At 43.8% G+C, this 21672-nt stretch overlaps 1 protein-coding gene and 2 long non-coding RNA genes across 13 annotated transcripts in view; 1 reads left to right on the top strand and 2 right to left on the bottom strand.

Annotated features, from left to right (window-relative positions):
* LOC142776774 (uncharacterized) overlaps positions 1-15242 on the top strand; it is a 96424-nt gene extending 81182 nt beyond the window's left edge. The window contains exon 2 of the long non-coding RNA XR_012887800.1: positions 14214-15242. This is a non-coding gene — a long non-coding RNA (uncharacterized LOC142776774). The remainder of the gene's footprint in view (positions 1-14213) is intronic.
* CAP (Cbl-associated protein) overlaps positions 1-21672 on the bottom strand; it is a 1014121-nt gene that overhangs the window by 623876 nt on the left and 368573 nt on the right. The window lies entirely within an intron of this gene.
* LOC119160732 (uncharacterized) lies at positions 2059-11316 on the bottom strand. Its single transcript, XR_005108315.2, has 5 exons — positions 11097-11316; positions 9224-9325; positions 7092-7232; positions 4278-4378; positions 2059-2171 (listed from the first exon to the last, which is right to left on the bottom strand). It is a non-coding gene; the product is annotated as an uncharacterized LOC119160732 (long non-coding RNA).

The following is a 21672-nucleotide window of genomic DNA, read 5'->3' as shown; positions in this document are numbered from 1 at the left end:
TTACCTTTCTATACGTTATTGCAACTAACACAGAAAATGTTTGTATTGTTCCACACAACTGTCTGTTCCACACAACAGTATGCCACAACAGTTTGCATGGTTCCGCACAACAGTATCCCGCACCACAGCTGTGCCACGTAGCCTGCTTGCAAAATATAGCAATGAAGGATTTCATTTGTGTTCTGCGTGCTTGCGAATGTGAGTTATTTGGGTTGTTTGATGGATAGTTTTGTTGGCTGGACCTGCTGTTAATTAAGTTTCTGGGCACACCTTCATCTGCAAGTGAACACAGGATACATAGAATGATTACAACGTACTATATGTTCTGTACAGGTAGCATGATTTTGTGAAATGAATGCAGTCATTCATGGATAGCTCCCTAAAGTACCTGTTTGTTATGTACACAACACCAAATTGAACAAGAGTCCAGTTGATCAAAACTCTACACAAAGAACACAAAAATGGACTGTGCAGCAAACAAAGACACAAAGAGCACATGACATTTTATAGAGCTAATAGTGGCACTGAAATGACAAAGATGGGACAGGCCGAACATATACAAGCCTGTCCCATCCTTGTGATTTGAAATGCTACGCTGAACTTTATGAAAATGTTACACCAACAAGGCCAAAAATGTACCCGTGCTAAGTTCACATGACATTCTCCTTTTCCCCATTTTGCAGATTTATTTTTGTTGAGCTAATCTGTACATGCAAAGATGTTCCAAACTACGTGTGAATTAATGAGTGTAAAAAGTTTACTTGGACTTGAAATCAGTAAAGTTGCATAAAAATGTTCCCATCTATAATGGTGGCAGTTGCTGCATATGTTGGCAACAAGTCAGTGAAGGTTGACCAGTTCTTTAGCAATATACATCCTCGTGAGCATGTTGTTCTTGAAAGTTTATGGTTGACAACAAATAAACCAATATTCCAAGTCCCCACTCCCTCGGATCTGTCTCCAAGCCACTTTCAAGCACTGTTTATATAGAAGCTATGCCTTGTTGTACAGCAGTTAAACTCAGTCTTGGAACAAGCTGCACTGGTGGCGATAGCAGCATCCCCCCTTTGCAGTCTTTAAACCTCTCTACTCTTTCTGCCAATTTGCCAATGGGACTGGCGTTGCGATACCCCAGTGTACTTTGTACGAGACCTTGCTCCGATCATGCGCAGGTGTGTGGTCTGTGAACGTATGTCCCAAGGTATACGGAAAAGCACTGAAGATTTGAGTGAGTTCATCGGTAAAGTGTAACGCAAATATTGGGACGCAACTTCCATTGGCAAAACAAATAAAAAATGGTCACCGAAACTTAAAGAACGTAAAGAGGATGTTGCTTAAGTTCTCCATGATTGATTGATATGTGGGGTTTAACGTCCCAAAACCACCATATGATTATGAGAGACGCCGTAGTGGAGGGCTCCGGAAATTTCGACCACCTGGGGTTCTTTAACGTGCACCCAAATCTGAGCACACGGGCCTACAACATTTCCGCCTCCATCGGAAATGCAGCCGCCGCAGTCGGGATTCGAACCCGCGACCTGCGGGTCAGCAGCCGAGTACCTTAGCCACTAGACCACCGCGGCGGGGCTAAGTTCTCCATGACAAATGTTCTGACACATAGCTTGTTGAACGCTGCTGAGTGACAAGACATAGCTGCTGCCTGAACAATTTGACTATGCCACCTCGAGTACAAAAGTGACAAAACACCAAACTCTTGGAGTCGTGGTCCATTTGTTACCATATATCAGCTTCCAACAACACCGTCCTTCTTTGTATTAATGTTTACAAGAAAATATGTGACCAGTGGACTGGTTGAACTTTGCACACTTATTGCCAGAATATACTGAGAACGCTGCCTGCATAGATGTCAAAGCTTTCATGTCATCTTGTTATTAATTGTTGTGCAAGGTCAGAGTAAACAATTTACAGCTAAGCCACCAATCCAGAGCGTATGTGGGGGTAGTTTGCATGTATGCACTGTGCTGCATTATCTTGCAGATGTGTGAGTCATACCTGCTGCAGCATGCCAAATGAACAATGAAGTGCACTACTACACGCTTCTTTGAACACAACTTTGGCAGATGTATTCATAAACATAAGTGTCAAAAGTGCTGACAGCCCGCTTTTGAAACTGTCTGCATGGCCCGTGAACAGCTTCACTTGGCTCCTTTCTGTATGTTTGAAAAGGAAGTACAAAAAGAGAACTATTGTAACAGCAGCAATGTTCAGAGTTTAAACAACTATGGTGTCTACTACATCCGCTCTGTTCACACCACTATTTAATGAATCACAAAAGCAGACGGTATTTCTGGACAAGAACTGATCACATGCTGAACAAGCAGCAGAATGCTACGAAGACGTATTGCTATAGTGGACAAGAACGCAACGTTAAAGACACTATATTCTAACTGCAAAAGAATTCATGGGCCAGGATACCAAATTCTGTTTATTTGTGACATGGTGTGGCAGTTACAATTTCTGTAACTACTGACACCATGGAGAGTTATGTGGGGGGAACAAAAAAATTTTGCATGATATTATGAAATCTTACACAAGACAAAGCATATTGTAGACCACTGCAAAGGCCTACGTGCGGCAGGGAACATATTGTAAAGGCACCTTTGGAGCGAGAAACAGGAGCTGTGAGATAAGAGGATCAGGACTATGTTGCCGTTTACGTAGCCTCAACCCATCCAGAACTCTGTCACTGCGCGTGACAAAGTGCTGGATGGGTACACGTCGCCTTATTCATAACATCATGGTGGAGGTATTCGCCTGATGAAGACAATAAATAGTGCATCAACATAAATGGTGAGCAATAAATTAAGAAGCAAGGCTTGCATATAAAGTTTTTTTAAAATTCAATAAACACTACATGACAGTCGTACATCTTATTACGGCCGGAGCTAACATGAAGATGGGGGCTTGAATGAGTGTCATATTGCTAAATTAAGTATGTGGTTTAAGCCAATGTTTGAGTAATACAATTTGTCTAAGTTGTGGCAGCAACCATGATGCAGTTTGCTGCCTCGGTAAAGAAAAGTTCTATTGTCGAATAACAAGCTCTTACATTCGTTCAATGATTTTTTGATCAGGTATGCATCTAAACACATTCCTTACAAATCCTCAACTTTAACAAAGCGTCTATCGTAATAATGGGTGCAAAACTTAGGCTGCAAAAGAAAAGGCTTTTAGCAGGTGCTGGCTGCTCTACAGTTTTATAACATTATGTTCATGATGCTAAAATGAGTGATTCGACAAGAGGACATTCATTAACCAGAGCAGCAAACCGTATCAAGGTGACTGCCATGACTTAGACAAACAATTTTTGTTGAAACATTCAAAACAACCTAATCTTAAAGAAAACTTGATTGGCTCCAAAAACAAAATTTCTTTAAAATTTGACCCTCATTCAAGCCCACCCCCCTATCATCATCTTAACTTCTGCCATAATAAGACAACACTCATGTAGTGTTTGATAGAATTTTAAGAAATGGACAGTAAGCCTTTCTTCTCAATGTAATGCTCACCATTTACGTTCATGCTTTAATGACTCTTTTATCAGCTAAAGAACCCAGGGTAAAAATGTGTGAAGGCGTTTTCAATTTTTAGAGTCAGAAATATTTTTAACTCTTGATAAATGCCCTTAAAACAAACAATTTATTCTACAAGAAAAAATCACTCTTGTAAAAATATACGAAAAACACTGCAATTTGTCATGTTTGATTTGATTGATTTGTAGTGTTTAATGTCTAAAAACCACCATGTGATTATGAGAGACGCCGTAGTGGAGAGTTCCGAAAATTCCGACCACCTGGGGTTCTTTAACGTGCACCCACATCTGAGAACACGAGCCTACAACATTTCCGCCTCCATCAGAAATGCAGCCGCCGCAGCCAGGACTCAATTCCGTGACCGGCGGGTCAGCAGCCGAGTACCATTTTGCCAGGTTTCCTCATGACCAACATTAGCATAAATTGAGACAGAAATAATTTCGATACCATAGCCATGAAATTCTGCTGACAAAGAAACAAAGACTGTGGCAAAAGCATGAAGCAACAATCATGTGTCAGTAATTTTTCTCCCATAATTCAATTTCTGAGCACATGGTTTGGAAGGCCTGTGCTGTATTACAAAGTTTTTCCCAAAAATAGTGCTGGAAGAACTTTTTCCCACATTGAGGCAACAACGCACCTGTTTTGGAAAATATAGCAAATGGTCAAAAAACCACTTCACAGACTAACATGACAAGACCATGAACACTCGCAAATACTTACAGGTTAATGCTCAGTCACAGTTTCTGAGGCAGCCCGATGGCTTCTCGTGTGTCCATCGGTACTGCCTTCTGTCCACCTTTGGGCCAGTTTTTATAGAATGTCTATCGAGAAAAAAAACATTCGAAACAATTACCTTTTTCTAGCATGCCTCATGTAGCACAACTTGACTTTCTAGGCCTCATAAGGTAGCAGTTTTGAAAGCATGTTAACAGCTGCTGATTTAGGTATGTATACTTCATAACTCTTTAGCAGTCATTGTTAAGCAAAAAGTCTAACAGAATAAAGCAGGAAAAAAAAACATTTTACAATAGACATAAATTAAACTTCTTAATACTCACCCAATAACTTTTTTTCTTTACGCATTATATGCATACATTTTGAAAAGACTGGGCATGAAAAAATGGCCGCAGGCGAGTCAGGACACTTCAAATGCCAAGTAACAATGAGAAGGCACATTAACGGAACATATAAGACAGTTAACCAGATGCCCATCCTTAAACCTACCTTTATATCACGACTTAAATGCATGCCAAAATTCCAATCATGCAGTTTCTTGTAAGCACAGAAATGAACAATTGCATTTCAGGGTTGAGGCTTGGCATAGCGACATGTGGTACTGTATGTGTGAGCCAGCCATCGAATAACTCAACGAAAAGATCAAATGCTCAGCAGTTATTTCTCATATAGGCCAACAGGCATGCCGTCTTGATCGATATCCCAACTTGCCTTGTTTCGTTTCTACCTTAATGTCAACTATTCCAGTTCGTGTTTGCGGTGTCTTGACTACTCTCTTCGAGTGCATGTTTGCATACCCTGCCTTTTTAACATGAATACAAACCTGCTAAGCAGCTTACCTCTCCTATTTGAAATATGTATACAATCTAGAGTTACCACTTTGGTCACTTGATGTAACAATAATAATGAGCTTCTGAATGTAAATGTCAATTCAAAAGCACTTAGGCCTCTAGCATTTTTACCTCCTTCAAAATTTCAACTGCTTCCCTAAAGATCAAATCCACTCAGTGCGGGTGTTGTTCACATGGAAGCATAGCTGTCAGCAACGTAAGATAAAGTTTAGGACTGTGAAAAGAGCTCTAAGTAAAAGCAAGACACGCAACTAGCAAGGAGCCACATATTATCCGGCCTAGAATCTATTTCTGGCAACCAAGAATGCTGTGGCGCAGGCCATGCAACTCGGCAACTGTTCAGCTTTTCTTTCTGAACGAAAGCTTAGTAGTCAATATTGATATCAACTAATTGCTCTAAAAACAGCAGTTAAATTGCGAAAAAGTAAAAGCCAAAGACCAAAAAAATCTCCACAACTAATAAAATAATAAACACTTAATGATGCAAGTACGCCCAATACACCATTTTAGATGCGCTGGTTGAATATATTAGGTAAAAAAAAGCAGCAAAGCAATGAACATCCAGCTATGTAGCTGCAAAAGGGGAGAAAAGAGATGGCTCTAGCGCCATGAAAAATCTATGAAAGTACTATCCACAGACTTGAACTGGTATAGCGCATTACGGGGAAGAAGAAACGGCCGAGCAGACCGACACAAGAGGACAGAGCGCTAACTGCCAACTGAGACACGTCCTCTTGTGTCGGTCTGCTCGGCCGTTTCTTCTTCCCCGTAATGCGCTATACCAGTTCAAGAACGATGAACCAACTCGCCCAATCTTCAACACTCGTGGACTATCCACAAAAAAAAGCTTGGTTGAAGTTAAATCCACAACAAATGCGAAATAACACTACGTCGGTACTCAACGCTTGTAATTATACTGGTGACTTCATAGGTCGGAATGTAATATTTTTTAAAAAATTATTTTCTCAAAGTGAAAATTTAGCTTTATCGAACATTTCTTGTCCCGCAAACTTCTTCTGTTGATAGTATATATTGAAAATACAGAATGTTTCGTATAATGAACACATAAATATTGACAGAAGCTGTAGACTATTTCACAGATGAGCATTGCAAAATATAAATCAACAAAGCCTTGCAGTGCATAAATTGACCATTAATAATTGAAGCGTAAAAAGCTACTAAACAACCCCACCGTCAGAAATTTCTGATAACTGCAAAATTGTAAAATTTGGGCACGTTGCCATAAATTTTGTGCTCACATGATGAAATGAGCCACAACCAATAAAACACAGACAATAAAAATCAAAGCCAATAAAACACACATTGTAGCTGTTTTCAGTTCTCCCTCGGCTTCTCCATCGTTCTCATCATGAAGGGGGTACGCATACGTTACCATCATGACTACAGTCACATAGCAACAAAGCATGACGTCAGTGATTGCATAATTAACAAGCAGCCATCAACTAAGCAAGGCCTCGTTGATGTGCCGCTGAGATAGATCGGCATGGTGAGGAAGTGCTGTGCAAGGCATAGGTGAGATAAACAAATATGCAGCACACCTCACAACGACACAATCTATACGGCGAAATTTTAGGGCCAAAACACTATTCCATATTGCAGAGAGAACCAACCGACATTCAGTGCAAAATCACATCCCTTTGCTAGCGAAGACTATACACTGGTGAGGTAATGAAGGGGTCACCATAATTGTTTTTCGAAATAAAGTTTCAGTGATACTCACACGATGCGATTATTGCAGCACTCTGTATGAATTAGCAAGATGGTTTGGAAGGTGATAAAAAAGAAAGACAGAGCCAAAGCTGCTAATGGCACTTTAAGAGAATGTAAAACACACTAAGCAGGGAATTACTTTTGCAGACATAGGGCTATAAGCAGTAAAACTGACAATTAACATGCTCACTCCATGCAACATAGGAATGTCTCACACCTTTGCAAGAACTTTACTGTGGTGGCTGCACTGTCTGTGTAGGCCAGAAGCAGCCGGCCCGTGGCTCTCAGGCATCTGATCCGTTCGTTGAAAAGAACTTGTAGCTCAGATCCTTGTAGCACTGCTTTTGGAACGTGCTTCCTGCGATAATAAAAGTAGTACAACACAGTTATGCTCTGTGAACACTCACATGAAATCCACATTGGTACCTTAAAAACTTTTTTCAGCTATAGACTGAACCACAGCAATACTCTCTTCTGTTATAATGGAGCACCTTATTGCTTTCCCTGGCCTGGTTTTTTGTTTTCACCCATGGGAAAATTCAGCAGAAGTGGACCATTAGTTAAAAAGAAGCAGTTCTAAAGCATGAATTTAATATACAATATAAAAATAATGGAATAATTTTGCATGATATAAGAAACTATAATTCTTGTAAAGTCCCACCACCAAGAAATGAGTGAGCAAGCTATGACGTTAAGGTATCACAAAATAATGGAATTTATTCAAAAACATTATGCACGTAATTCTGCTATTAAAATGTGCTGTTAATAGTGACTCTGTAGCTGCAAGTGCCTGCTGAACTTTCTCGAGTGCACTTAGCAAACCTGTGTAACGATAATGACAGACAGAGAAAACCCAGTTCTCACTCAGCTGCCCCCCCCTCACAGCATCACGTTGCTTGACATAAGGTATCCAGGATGCAGATGCATGAACTTTGCGGCTATGTCGTACCACAGCGAACGAGATCCCCATCTGCTCGAATTACGTGAGCAGCTGAAAAATGCTCCATTGTGCAATGAGCTGCAACAATGCAGTACTGCTAGCTACCAGTCGCTTCACTGTACACCGACAACAAATTTTTGCACCAGCAAGATTTCGCAGTGTATACAAGCTTCTGAACACAGTATTCAATGCTACCAGCTGCATTCACTATTTTAATATCAATATGCATAGAATGTGCACACAGTAGTAATTAATTGCACCAAGTAGAAAAGTACATTTCAGGTATTCTTAAAAATTCATAGACAAGCATCAGGCACATCACTCGAGCCTGTTGTATAGCATCAGGGGTGAAAGCGTGCTTGCAAACGTACACAGAAAAATTAGCATTTGACCTTGAAAATGATAAAAACTAGGTGTATGTTTGGCAGAAACAAATCGCATACAGTAAAGACAGTCCAAAACACTGCAATGAAGAGGTTGTAAATTTCAAAGTGGGTCACTATTCTTCACACTGTGCATGCATTCTCGAGAAAGATAATGGTGCTTGCTGCAAAAAACAATAAAGTTTTACAGTTTTTGTGAATCTTCACTTGCCAGTACCCCATTCTACAGAAAGGCAACACTTTGCGATACCATGTCACGTTTCTAGACGAATTGCACTCGCCATGGTGACAAATAGGTGGAGTACTGTTCTACAGCATAATTTCTTGGGTCTAAACTTTATGATAACAATAATTCTTAATATAGCTAGCTGGATTCTTCGTCAATCCCCGTTGTTCTTGGCCATCTTTCATTGGAATCGATTATCAGAAGATATTGCCACAATTCATAATCACGATTTGTTTGTAAGCCACTTGAAGTGATTTTTATTATCAGAGCCATGAACCATGTACTATGTGCGCTTGCTTTGTATTTCTTTTCTATTTATTTTTGTTTGTTTGTTTGCTTTTGTACCGTTTTCTGTTACATGCCCACTCTTGACTGTGTTTGCTCTTGAATTGAAATGTACTCAACACATTGTTCTCCCCCCCCCCCCCCCCTATGTAATGTCCTTCGGGGCCTTTAGGGTATCTGAATAAAAAAAAGAGCCTTTCTACAGTTGTTTATGTGAAGCAATTTTATCTCAGTGGGAGGACACAAGAATAGCGGTCACATATTAATGAGCGGAAAAACACAGTGACTGGTTGTGCAGCAATTTCCAACTATGCTCATTCATGGACACCATTACACTTTTGCCTCAAATAATTGTTGCACATAATTACCACTTAGGCATGAATAATGTTAAGTTGGTAGGTAGCATACATCCTGATGTTACTCTGTATACCCTCACTTATTTTGCAATATTTTCACTTTGACATGACTAGCTCAAAACAACACTCTTTTTCATTTAATGGAACTTTGTACATTACCTTTGAGTTTGCCACAGATGCTGAATAAGCACCTCTTATGGGATGCTTGGCTCACCATGTGGTTAGCACCGCACAGTTTGTCAGGGCACTTCTGCTTGCTACCTGCAGTACGCATAAAAAAACTTACGCATTCAAACAAAAACAAAGCAAGTATGGCAGCAGCATTTCGCCCTTTGGAGATAGAGAGGGGGAGGGGTAGTGCAGCATTGTTCTTCATAAGCTACAGACACATGCATTAACTGTTTTAGTTTGGCGCATAAGCAGTATAGAAGAGTGAAAATGGTTATAAGAGACAAGCGGCCGTCTATTTGAAATCCTCCAAAGAAGGCAGAAACACTCACTTGGGAATTTACAGTATGTATTCTGTGCCATCTATAAAAAGTATGTAAAGTGCGGAATTTCATTACCACGTGCACACTATTAACCCAAAGTGAAACGACAACGTATTGCACTCGCTTCGCTGTCCAACTGATGCTTCTGAAATTTCCTGAAGTTGCACAGACAGCAAAGTGTTCTGGCCAAATTTAGGTATACCCATTTCAACAAGCACCACTGGCTTGAACTCCAAGTGAGAGCACCAAATGAAGTCATTTAATAGTGGCATGTGACTAATGCCTAAGCGTTTAAATAAAAATGCAAGTATAATTCAGTTTCATGTTCGATTTTTATTGTCAATTCTCCAACGTGTCACCTTTTCTCTGATGCTGGGTATTGAGATAAAGGCAAAATATTCTTAAAATATAGTATTAAAATATGTTTACCAGCAACAGTCATACTACATTATACCAAGTAGTGCTAGCGATATCTCTGCCAACATTGAGGGCAATGACAACGGCATATCTCAGAAACCTTCACAGTCTTTCATTGAGCTTCAGTTAAAGGCCGCAGCCACTAAATGAACATTGAACCCCTTGTATCGGAAACTGATTGAGCTGCTTTTCTTCAAAAAACTTGTGGGCGCAAGGTGCAAACATTGACGGAAGTAGATATATCCCTGGCAACGGGGACTATACCGCTCGGAGTTGATGTGCCGGCACTCTTGCCAAACCGTTAAAGCAAAGGCAGCTTCTTCGTTCCTTTTCGCCCTATGAGCTTCGGAAGCGCCCGTGCTAACGCGCTGTGAATATCCCTCGGGGTTGCTCCAATTAGGCGATCTCTTCCGTATGGTGTTTTCGTTTTGTTTTTTTAATACATTTTTTTTGATAGCCAAATATTGAGAGCCGCAATACGCCACAGCATAGGTTACTGGCACCCATGTGAGACGAGAAAGTTACTAACAGACACTGCGAAAATAGCGAAAGCCAAAAGAACAAGCTGGACGTAACTTCCGCAACTATTGCCGCCACAAGACCTGCAAACGGTAAAATAAACGCTGCTGGCAGAAACTGCCGTGCTAGTGTCCATAAGTGCAATTGCAGTCAGATACAGCCCAGCTGTCACACCCATGCTAATCAAAGTGGCTTCTTTCTCTACACGGAACTTCACAACTGAACCTCGTTCGTGTCGCCTGATAACGCAACTGCAACGAAAAGGATTGGATGCGCCGTTTTGTCGGCCACTTACCCGGGGCCTAGAGGAATTTTCGTCAACTATAACGCAATGCGTACTGTAACGCGACACGTGACAGCAGCTATCAAGCCCACGCCGCTAAACCCCTTGTAACCAACTTCACGGTCAGGAGCACGCAACACCACTGCACAGAATTCGCAAATACGCCGAAGCCACGAGTGCAAAAAAAAAAAAAAAAGGCGCTTTCGAGTAAGGCTCTGTGCGACTTCAAAGCAGCGTAAACATTCAAGGCATGAGCATTTTGTCGGCAGTCGAACAGGTTGAAGGCGGGGAAAATTCACGAGAGCAGTTTGATAGGACTTACCTGATAGCGAAATCCACAAAAATTGTTCGCTGGTCAGCTTGGTGGGAAAGCTCCGATAGAATTGTGACTTAAAGCAGTGAAGTTAACGACACTTTGCGCGAATAGGACAACAAATACACGTCTTGGTGTCGCAAATCACCGTTGAACATGGTCGTTTCTAACGAGTCCTCGACCGCGACGTTCCGCCGTGACAAGCGTCCATGTTGTCTGGCGAGCGCCGCGCATGCGGGACGTTGCATGCGCCGCGTACTTACATCACGTGACCAAGTCGGCGAGATGTGATCGCGAGCCGGCCCGCCGATGCACGGCCGCCTAGATCGGAGCACGTGGTGGTGTTTTGATGTCACGAAGGGGCCCACGCTCTGAGGAGTTTCTTGTTGAAGCAATAATGAAACCATGCATTGCAGTTGCGGTATAAGCTCGTTGTATTCGCTACACACTCCAACGCAGTACAATAACGTGTGTACTTGAGAATAAGACAGTTCGTAGAAAAGGTGAGGCTGTCGTAGTTATTTTTGCGTGCAAAAACATTATAATTACACCATGAAATTACACGTACGCGCTGTTTGACTGACGAGATGAGCTCACGCATTCAGTTGTGCAAAGCACGTATACGGAGTTTTTTTGCCTGCAATTCCGACCACTTTATTTTGTTTGATAAGTTAACAAAACAGAAAAAACTTCCTTACCGAGAATTAAAAAGAAGATTGTGCACCAGCTCTGTTAATTTCAACGCACTTGGTTTTTCATTTGTTCTTGTACGCCAAATCTGAACACCCTTAAATGCTTGATGATAGGACATATGAATATTAACATCAGAGGGATCACAATTATTAAAAAATTCCCGCAAGTTCATAACAACGTGTGGAACCCATCATTACATCGATACTGGTTTCAACGACATATCATTGATGATAATGAGATGAAACCACCAATGTTTTTATGCTCTCTTTGGCAAAACAACCCACTTACGACAATGCCGCTGTGCCGCATGATCAGTTATATCAAACAAGTGTGGCTGCTGTGAGTTCGTGTCAAAAAAAAAAAAAAAAGGGGTGGGGTAATGCGCGTAATGTGTAATCCTCGAAAAGAAAGCAGCAAACGAGGAATGTTTGCGTCCCAACACCCCTCTAATATTATGAGGGACTCCGTGTGGTAGTGCTCTCTAGAAATTTCACTATCTGCCAGTTGAAGAGATAATGAATAAAAATTATGAAAATTTGACAAAAATACGGAAATTCGTTAGGAAGGAGCGAATGTTCCGCGGAAAAAGTTCACATATTTTTGAGTAATTTGGTTGTATATTTTGTAGATGGTCATCGCGCGGTGGCAGTGCGTGACCCTTGCCGTCTTATTCTCTGAGGCTCACGCAGGGTGCAGGTGTTGAGATCATTCTCTTCCCTTTTTTACCTCTCCTTTCTTCCTACTCTTTCCTTGCACAAAAGCGCTGATGCTTTAGCTGCAAGCCGGGAGCATTACTCGCTGCCAGTGCCGTTCGTTGTGGGGTCATTCTACGCCAAACATACCAGCTATTTTGGCGACCACCTCAAATCGATTCGAAGAAATATCCTGCTGATTTACTGCATTGAAAGCAGTGAAATACTAGAATATTTCGGGAAGAAAAAAATTGTGGTCACGTCAGTGCTTGCTGAATTTATCCAAATGTCGTTTGGCTGTTGTTCGTGAAAAAAGTTTATTTTGAAAGTGTCACTCCCTCTTTCAATACCAAATTTAGTTTATATAATAATTAATTGTGACTGTACAAGGCATTTTAAGCTAATCATCATTAGTGCAGTTTTTTGGCACATACACTACAGGAACTTAGCCGAAAGGGGTTATGTTTGCAGTTTTTATATTGCATTACTGCTCTTTTGAATATTATCCGAGAAATCAATAATTACTTCTTAGAAGGTATATTTTGCAAAAAACTTACCTTTGCACCCCTCTAGCCGGAAAACTTTAGGAGACAAAATCACCGATTTCCCAAAATCATCAACTTTGTCCACGTTGAGGCTAATTTGCACAACGTGGTGTCTAATTAAAGATAACATTTATATCCAACTGGAAAGCAAGTAAGCAGTTCTATTAATATCCCAGGTTTTATCATTACAAGTTTTGTTTCACGGAAGAAAATATTTTTTTAAGTTTCCAATTGGCGGCTATCTTCTTGTTTGGTTTTATGGCAGCTTTCCTCTTGTTCCCCGTGGCCCCAGCATTTCTCAAGACAAACAGGGCATTTCCTCTCTGCCTGAAGATAAATCTACGACATGCCTCGCACGCGAGTGATGTTATCACATGCGCCTTTCAGGTGACTGAGATGGGTCGGCTTGCTTCCCCTTTGCTTCAGGCGCGTTTGTAGTTTTCGCTCGCGTTCATTTACCCGCGGCTAGAACACATGATTTCCGGGGGGTGTTATTGATTCGAACTTTATATGGTGAGTGACGGCGATGCCGATATCAGAAACACGTCAAGAGTATTCATATCACAGTAACGAGGTTAAAGGGGAACTATGAAAAAACGAATGTTAGTTACACGCACACAGGCTCTCTGTCAACACATCGTGTCCAGTGGCCTAGTTGTGGCATTTCGGCTAGAAAATAACTAGTCAGAGCAGCCAACTTCTAGACTTTTCTATAAGGTTCACTGAAGAAGGACATTGTCTCCATACCTACAATAACAGCACCACGTTCGTTGGCATCCATGGCCATTTTCTTCTGCTTCCACGAACTCAGATGCACCCGTGAGCTCTACGTCGATCTTTGCCATGCCTCTGACGGGCAGTTTTTACAGTGCATGTAGTGTCGTATGCCAGTCGCACCCTAACTAAGGCAGAGTGCAAATACTCGGTTTCTGAAAAAGAATGTTAGGTCATTGCTTGGCCATTACAAAAATTTTGCCCTTACGAATACGGACGCCCAATTGATGTCGTTACTGACCATCATTCACTCTGTTGGCCCGCTTTATTGAAAGATCCTTTGGGTCGGCTTGGCCGTTGGGCATTACGTTTACATGAATAGGACATTCGCGTCATTTACCGCTCAAGACGCAAAGATACTGACGCAGACCCTCTTTCTCGTTCGCCCCTTCCTTCAGCCCTTGCACCTCTTTCCTTTGCAGAAGCCACCATCGACCGCATCGATATCGCTGGCATGCCTTCGGAACAGCACAAGCACCCATGGGTAGCCTGGCTCATCGACGTTCTCTCTTTGTCTTCGGCGACACCATGCCATCGTCTACTTCGTGCACTACGCCGACAAGTTCCTTATAGTGCGATACGGGTTGCCATGTTATACCGTCGCAACTACTAGCCGGAGGTAGAAAATGGCTTAAACCTCGCCGTTTGCGTTCCACCCTGTGCGCGTACTTCCACGCAGATCCCCCAAACGTCCACGTTGGTGTTTTGAAAGCATACGACAAGCTTCGCAAGCGATTCTTCTGGCGTGGAATGCACTCGTATGTTAGCGAGTACATACGTCCCTGCACTGAGTGTCAGCAATGGAAAATTGGGGGTTCCTTAAGCTTCGCCTTTAAGTGTTGAACGGGATAGCAAAAACACACACACACAGCATCAAATGAAACGCAGCGTCAAATGAAACCCAAAAACAACACAGCATCAAATGAAACCCGAACAGTGGCAAGTCTTTGCAATAAAAAGCGCAGTATAAGTACACAAAAAATAAATAAGAATGTACCGTTTCACGCGCCAATTTTAATAAAATCCAGAGGTCACACTCGGCAGGCCAAACAACATCTTAATCTGCTAATAGTACACAATGTCTACGGCCATCGAACAGTACCTTTTGTTGCTGCTAAAATTTGGGACAGTTTTCCTACCCTAATTAAACGTGTACCAAATATGATGCAGCCCCTCATGAAACTCTTTCTATCAGAGAGTTACCTGTTGTAATGCTAATAATATGGAAATACATGTACATGTCGCATTATTTCTGTTTTTCCCTACATGTCAGCATATGACTTTGTAATCTCTAGGTGAATTCTCAGGGTGAAGATTTTCCTGACTAATTAAACAAAATGTCTTGTCTATAACAAATCCTTAACTGCCCTATTAGCTACGGATCCGGATGTTTTCGCACAAATGTTTGTAAGCGATTTCTTTGAAAATAACGCATTCTTCTTCATAGTGTAGTGCGTGCCGTCCAGTTGTTCTTGTTGTTGTTGTTCTCCTATTGTAAGTGGTGCCTACCCACTGTGGGGGATTGGCCAAGAATCGAGTGGTTTCAGAATTTACTGTTCAGATTTTGAATGATGGACGTTTAACAGAAAGATTACCGATAGCCTAGGAAAGTGTGTTGCTTAATGTAATGCATGCAAATATTTACATAAACAAATTTATTCTTAGAATAGAGCAGTATTATGATTTTATATGTATATAATTATGTGGACCTGTTAGGATAATGAAACTGGTTAATTAGTCAACCTATTAGTTTCATCAATATAGTCCCGGACGGCCGCGCATACTGTCGCATCAGAGAAACCAGAAATGGAGGCTCCAAAAGACAAAATGAGAGGCAGAGATAAGTCCATACCATACCACGTAAAGGTATTTCTAATAGGGTTTTTCGTAATGTGTTAAACCGCCTGCAGGTCAAAAAGAAATGGTCTATTGTTTCAGTTCATCACAGAATGCACACAGTGGTGAAGGTGCCTGAGCAGACCTGTGTTTATAGAAATTTAGATTTGGTACCCGGCAACGCAGCCTTGTGATAGCTACTTCTTGTTTTCGAGTGCGGCAAAAGTCTCTTCGCCAGGGATATAATAAATGGCGATATTCTGTAGAGTTTGTTAGTGCTGAACCTTTAAAGACTTGCATAAGCGTACGTCTGCGGAATCGAGCAGCAGTCACATAAGTGGACAGTATCACCATTGACAAGCGCACGCATCCTGTTTAGCAGGTTTGCTAATTTATTTATTTATTTATTTTATGAATTTACAAAATACTGTAAACGCTCCTTGAGGGTTATTACAGGAGTGGAAAAGATACAAACTTTTTACAAGCAAGGCAATGCAGTGGCAATACAAGAAGAGTACATAAGAAACGAAGCCCCGCCGCGGTGGTCTAGTGGCTAAGGTACTCGGCTGCTGACCCGCAGGTCGCGGGTTCGATTCCCGGCTGCGGCGGCTGCATTTCCGATAGAGGCGGAAATGTTGTAGGCCCGTGTACTCAGATTTGTGTGCACGTTAAAGAACCCCAGGTGGTCGAAATTTCCGGAGCCCTCCACTACGGCGTCTCTCATAATCAAATGGTGGTTTTGGGACGTTAAACCCCACAAATCAATCAATCATAAGAAACGAACGCAAGAGTAATGACATCGAGACGTGCAAGCGTCGCGATCATGGTAATAACTAATGCATACATCATACAGGCATAGCAATACATTGCCTATAACCAAATGATAAAGAAAAGAAAATAAATTGTTAGATTGTGGATGATTTCACCCGTATGCAATTAGGTTAGCACGTAGAACTTGGGAGCACCGACATGAGATTTCCAACTCTTTCTAAAAATTTTTGAAGTGTTAGCTGTGCTACAGTAGCTGAATCAAGCACATTCCACTCTCTTATTACGCGAGAGAAAACTGAAAACCTGAAGGTATTGCTACGGCAGAAATATTCTTCGAAGATCAGGTATGTGTGCCTGTTCGTTATTATAAGTGGATGGCGCGCACTATACTATCCCGAACGCTTGCCGCTGTTCGGGTTTCATTTGACGCTGATAATACATAAAGGTTTTTGATCTAAAGCAAGAGTCGCATGGCCTTCAAGATACACGCGGCGCGCTCGCTATCTCTCGCGTCAAAAAGATGTTTCACAATGCCTCAAAGATGGCAGCACATTATCTAGCGTTTGCTGTTTTTTGATCAATGCCTCTGGAAATGCAAGGTATGTTTTCGGCTAGATGGACATAGTTGTCAATCTTTAGAGCTGTTTGAAAGTTCCTGTGTGTTTTAGCGGCGATGGCTGCACTTTCCTGGCCTTTTCCGACTAGGTTGATGGCCTCCCAAATGCGCATACAAATCGCCGAATGGGCTCGTTTTCGTCGTGACACCTGATTGATGTGTGCGGTTTAATGTTCCAAAACCACCATATGATTTTGAGAGATGCCGTAATGGAAGGTTCGGGAAATTTCGACCACCTGGGGTTCTTTAACGTGAACCCAAATCTGAGCACATGGACCTACAACATTTCCGCCTCCATCGGGAATGCAGTCGCCGCTGCCGGGATTCAATCCCGCGACCTGCGGGTCAGCAGTCGAGTACCTTAGCCAGTAGACCACCGTGACGGGGCTCGTCGTGACACCTGTCAAACAAAATGCGTTAAGGGGACTCCATTCACTACATGGCATTTATGAATTGTTTTGTCCTGTAGCAGCTACAAGTAACGTCATAGCTTTGTGGTAGGACGCCTGCTTGCCACGCGATCGGCCCGGGTTAGATCCTCAATGGAACCGAGAATATCTTTCTTTATTTTTTATTTGCTTCTTTCTTGATTTTTCACTCACGGGCAATTTTTTTTCGCTCACAACCAACGGTGCCGACCCAGACGGCGGAATTTTTGCGAAATGATCTCTCTAACGCTATCGCGTTGAAATAACTTGCCATACGTATGGCAAAATACAACCTTTGCCATGTCCAGCTCACTCGTTTGATAGAATCGGCATCGACCTCTACTGCCCTCTACCTTGTACGTATGCTGGAAATCACAGGATTATTGTGGCTGTTAACATCTCATTCATTACGCCGAAACCGCCGCTCTGCAAGCAGTTGCAGCCCGTGATGTCACCTTGTTCACCTTGCGTAGATTTGTCCTTCGCTATGGCCCGCCATGTGAGCTGCTTAGCGACCGAGGGAGTGTGTTTCTTTCACAAGTCGTCCAGGACCTTCTCAGTGAGTGAAATATTATTCATCACTCCTCTACAAGCACTCACCCACAGACAAACGGTTTGACAGAGTGCTTTAACTGCACTCTCGGTGATATGCTCTCTATCTACATAACGTTCGATCATTATAATTAGGACTTGGTGCTTTAGTTCGTGACGTATGCGCCTAATACGGTCATGCAAGTGACTACTGGTTTTTCACTTTTTCTTTACTGCACGGACATGAGCCCTCTCGATGTGGAATGAAGGAGACTCCGACACAGCACCCGTTAGCTAGGCCGGCTGTTCTTTAACTGCCTCGTCTTTCTCTACTTCGCCTAAGTTCCCCGCGCACACGAAGCCCGGTCTCGTTCTTCGTCATCACACTTGACCCTGACTGCGAGTGCGCGGACTGCGGAGAATGTCTCCGGTGAGCGGCACTGGCTTTTCTGAAGTGGCTGGGCTGGGCCACGCTTGAACTTCATTCGGAAGTGTTTCAAAGATAGTTCCGGTGGGCGGCACTGGCTGTTTCTCCGCGGCCGGACGCAGCCAGGCTGTGACTTGGCACGATGTGACTGGAATTGTGGTCTTGGTTGTTCGCAGTGTTGCTGTAGACGACGAACATTGGTAGATGACGACTCGGGGGGACGAAACTGGCTGTGCCTTGGTGGTCTGTCTTTACGACGCCGCAACTGGGTTTGGAGATCTGGTGGGTGACAGTGGGTGTGATGGAGTAGTCGTCGCTTGCCGAGTAGACACTTATGCCGCCTGAGTGTGGCAGTGTGGTCTTCATGCGCATTTCCATGCCGAACCAGAAAATGCTTGCGCAACACAGGATGAGTGTGAGCACATATAGGCAGCTGGACGAAATCATGATGCGACACACCTGCAGTTTCCCTGCTGTTGCCGATCTGGCTTTGACCGAGCTGGTCACCGACCGAACAATTAGGGGTTATCCCAATGGTGACAACAATGGCTTTGTGGTGGTTTGCGCGGTAATGAGGCAATACGTTGGGAGTCAGAATGGCGTGCTTGTCATCGTCGGCAATATTGTACCCCATGTTGCCAGAATGCCAGATTCTGGCTCTCTCTGCCTCGAACGCATCGATGAAACTAGCACACTCGTCCAATAACTGCCGTTAAATTGTCATATGTGCCTCCAGCTACTCACTGAGGTTGCTCTCGCTACTGGAAATCTAGAGAACTGGTCTTCCCACATGGTAACTTGAGGCCGAGAGAACGCTCGTAGTCAAAGAGCACAGCTTTCCCCTGCCCCCGTCAATGATGAGCTGACTTGCACCAGACTGGAGGTAGTCAGTTCCCAATGTTATGTCTGCGTGCAAATAATCGAACACTGGAACGGTGGAAAGGAACTTGCTCCCAGTTTTGTTTTACACCTGCAACCTTAGCGAACCAACAGGTAACGCGTTCCCGCCGAGGCTACACAGGGGTGCCTCAGACCAAGGCTGGAGGGTGACTGGGGTATAACGTCGACGAAGAGCAGAACGAGAAGCTCCGGCCTGCACCACATCCGCGAGCTCACCGTTTCCATCGACGCGGACCTGCACCATTGGCAGTGGCTTCGTTCTGTTTTCAGTGGCTCGAAGTCGTGCGTGCAGTGGTACCACGTCGTAGGTCTGGTCACGGAAAGTTGGCGGGAGGTCCTTTGTCTGCGCTGCAGCTGTGGGAGGAAGCTGAGTACGGTGCTCGCGCGGCAGCTGGATTCTCAACTGCCTGCGGGTGAGTTTCCTTCTGTAGCTGGAGGCTCGAGGAGGTGCCCCTGAGTCTCGTGCTCGGTGTTCGCGTAATCGAGCACACATGTGCCCTGTATTCAGACGAAAACATCGATGAACCCGGTGCTACATTCCAGCCAGGACTGGTGCTGCATGCCCTCGTACTTGTGCCATGGCCTTGGTACCACGCCGAAGATGATCGATGGCTACCTGCCATTTGTGACTGTCGGGCCAGGCACGACGAGAACCAAGTGTCTTTATAGTCGCCACCCATGAATCGGCGTCATCGTGGAAGCGTCGAAACTCCGGTATTTCCAAAAGAGCGGTATACGGTAAGGCGGCTCGCTTGACCCTGGAGCTCATGGACGCTAAATCTTGGAGCTGTTGAGGCAGTTGCATGAGGGACCGCCAGAACTCAGCGCCACAGTCGGTTGAAGTGCCCGATGGATCATGAGCGGGGTCTGTGCAGTACGTGGTGGTCCAGGTGTTCACGGCAGAATCAATGGCTAAGCATGCGTGGACGGCGTCCCTTGTCGTGAACTGCTACCGGTAAAGTAGACTGGAGCCGTTGAGGAGGCCTTGACGCCGTCCCCGAACGATGGTGGCCATGGAGGCATGTGAACAGCTGCCGAGGAGGCCTGCACGGGGTCCTCAAGTTGCGCATGCTGTGGTTACACGTTGGCAGGTGTCCCGGACGACGAAGCTGGGACGTCAGACGTCTTCGTTGGCTGCGCCATTGTAATGAAGGAGACTCAGACAGCACCCGTTCACTAGGCCAGCTGTTCTTTATCTGCGTCGTCTTTCTCTACTTCGCCCAAACTCCCTACGCACCCGAAGCCCGGTCTCGTTCTTCGTCATCACAGATACTTGACACGATACTTACATACCGTCTGGATGCTTCCGAATACCGTCGAGCCTCCGAACTTGTTCAGTGTGCCGAAGAGTGCCGCCAACAATAGCACGTCCACGTCCATCGCACAAGGTATCCAAAAAAAGCGGCTTGATCTAGACAAGCCTGCTCACGCCTTCCCTGAAGCATCATTTGTATAGATTTCAGTCCCATTCTAGTTCCCCGGTCTCTCCCGAAAGTTTTCACCCAAGTACAATGATCCTTACCGAATCGTTCGATGCACACCGCCGGTCAACTACACCGTCAAACCGGTAACCCTCCCCGACGACAAACGATGCTGTGGTCTTGAGACAGTACACGTCAGCCGCTTAAGACCTTACTATGATTCTCTTGTGCTTGCTTCACCGTGAGTCGCCAGGATGGCTCTTCTCCACCACTGGGGCAAGCGTAGTGCGTAAGAGAGAGCATCGTAGGAGCCGCTAGAAGACTACGACGAAAAGCTGAGAGAGTGCGTGACAGTGACTGACGCCTCTGAAACCGGGCAGTTCGTTTTGGTCAATAAACCGCCTTATATCACGGAAGTATAGAGCTCATTGTGTAGTGATTATGAGAGTTCGTACAGCATTATAGGGTTTCGGCAGTCGTAGCATTGTTTGATGTGGATGCACTGACGTTGATGCCTAGTGGCACATTTCCACAGGGATGACTAACACCAATGATCATGATTTCACCCTTATGGCAGCTGAGGTTGTTAACCTATATATGGACACGGCATATTGTGAATCACACGCGCATAATAAATACTGTTACTTGATGTGCACTTATTCAATGCGTCGTTTTTTAAAAGAGCCACTTACTAGGCCCCATAGCAAATTCTAGTTAGACGCTGGTAGTTATTTTGTGTTGCAAAAGAGCCTTCTGCCACGAAATGTTCTTCAGTTGGTTAATTACAAGCTGAGAAAACAGATATGACGACAGGAGGCAAGCTCAAGACCATTTCCGTTCACCCTGCGTAGCCTTTACAAGCCACATTCCTTTCCTATCTTCTCCAGCATCCGAGCAAATGGTCAGTTGCCCTTCACGCCCCTGAGCAAGCCCAGCGCCCGAGCATGTGAC

The sequence above is a fragment of the Rhipicephalus microplus genome, chromosome X (assembly GCF_043290135.1).
Source record: "Rhipicephalus microplus isolate Deutch F79 chromosome X, USDA_Rmic, whole genome shotgun sequence".
Lineage (NCBI taxonomy): Eukaryota > Metazoa > Arthropoda > Arachnida > Ixodida > Ixodidae > Rhipicephalus > Rhipicephalus microplus.
Note: the sequence above shows the minus strand (reverse complement) of the source record. Positions and strands in the feature narration are given on the sequence as shown.